This window comes from Sinocyclocheilus rhinocerous, unplaced genomic scaffold (assembly GCF_001515625.1).
Source record: "Sinocyclocheilus rhinocerous isolate Xijiao unplaced genomic scaffold, SAMN03320098_v1.1 scaffold1600, whole genome shotgun sequence".
NCBI lineage: Eukaryota > Metazoa > Chordata > Actinopteri > Cypriniformes > Cyprinidae > Sinocyclocheilus > Sinocyclocheilus rhinocerous.
The window spans coordinates 1,710,259-1,712,190 of record NW_015665129.1 but is presented as its reverse complement, the minus strand read 5'-3'; positions in this window follow the sequence as shown (position 1 = coordinate 1,712,190).

The window sequence follows — 1,932 nt, the reverse complement described above, 5'->3', positions numbered from 1 at the left end:
TTTTGATGATTAGAGCTTACAGCTCATGAAACTCAAATCTGGTATCTCAATATTAGAATATTTCCTAAGATCAATAAAAAAAGGATTTGCAAAACTGAAACGTTCAAGTTCTTTAAAGTATGTTCATTTATGCACTCAGTACTTGGTTGGGGCTCCTTTAGCACAAATGACAGCATCAGTGAGGTGTGGCATGGAAGCGATCAGCCTGTGGCACTGCTGAGGCACTATTGAGCCTCCAGCTCGTCTGTATTGTTGGATCGACTGTTTCTCATCTTTCCCTTTAAAATATCCCACAGATTCCATATGGGGTTCAGGTCAGGCATGTTGGCTGGCCAAGTATTATTATGGTCAGCAAACCACCTGGAAGTGGTTTTGGCACTGTGGGCAGGTGCTAAAGTCCTACTGGAAAAGGAAATCAGCATCTCCATAGAATTTGTCAGCAGATGGAAGCATAAAGTACTCCAAAATCTCCTAGTAGATTGCTGCATTGACTTTGGACTTAATAAAACACAATAGACAAACACCAGCAGACGTCACAGCACCCCAAATCATCACTGACTTCGGAAACTTCACACTGGAATTCAAGCAGCTTGTATTCTGTGCCTCTCCAGTCTTCCTCCAGACTCCAGACCTTGATTTCCAAATGAAATGCAAAAGTTACTTTTATCTGAAAAGAGGACTTTTTTTTTTTATTTTTTTTTTTTAAATATGCTCATTTATAATGTTTTTATTAAACTGTGATCATGTTAAAGATAAATTCAGTCAGATAAATATTTTATGACATGACACCCATATCTGGTGCTTGTCTTAAAAAGCATAGTTAATACATTAAACACTAACATTAGACTACTTTTAGCCTTACAGGAGCTGGTTCATTGCCTATGTTGAATCGTCTGAAGCGGTTTCTCAGTCAATTCAATTCAAGTTTTCAATTCAAGTTTATTTGTATAGCGCTTTTCACGATACAAATCGTTGCAAAGCAACTTTACAGCAAATTAAGTTTCTACAATATTTAGTGGTAGCTTATCAGTGGTGACTGTCAGTTAATGTACATATGGCAGAAATGTAAGGGAAAAGTGACCTAAAGACAATGACGAGTTAATAATATTGAGAAGTGTTTCTTCTGCTACAGGTAACAACTCTTTTAGTAATTTAGTGGGTACAGGATCTAACAGGCATGTTGTTGGTTTAGATGCAGTGATAAGTTTATTTAGCTCTTCCTGTCCTATAGTTGTAAAGCACTGCAGTTTATCTTTTGGTGCGATGAATGAAGCTGAAGTATTATATGCTGTAGAATCTACATTTGTTAGTCAGTAAAACAAACAAGTACACAGAGACCAAACTGTGCTGGATGAAGTGGACAATCAACTACAAAGAACTGAAACAAAACACTACATTTTGAAAGTTAACTTTAAAAAATTCAGCTACTGCTTTGCTGAGTTCTGTCACGCCGAAAGGGTCTTTGCGTCCAACCGCTGTTTTCCAGCTGTTGCGTGACAAAAATGACGCCGCTGTATCACATATAGCCTCAACCCTCCTGCTTGCGTCATGCCCATGTCCTCAGATAATCCCTTGTTGATCCATACACTGCCTTCAGAACGCATAAGTAAATGTGCGCTCTTTTGGGCTAAAGGCTTAATGGAACCGTTTAAAGTAGCCATGTGATCACAAATTAATCGGTGATTCGGCGCAGCGCAGACATGATTTAATACGCGTGTCCTTTTTCTATGTGAAAAAAAATCACAAATTCCAGTTTATGCTGTTTGATTATGGCTTCAATGTCGTAGTTGGAAGCTGGAAGTTGTTAGCCCCGGCTGGCCTGTGCGCGCTGTTGAAATGCGACTAATAATTTCTGACTGGCACATAACTGAACAAATGTAAACGGGTTAAGGCGGGGCCCCTGGGCTGCAGCCCAGTCAAGCCCAATGGTAA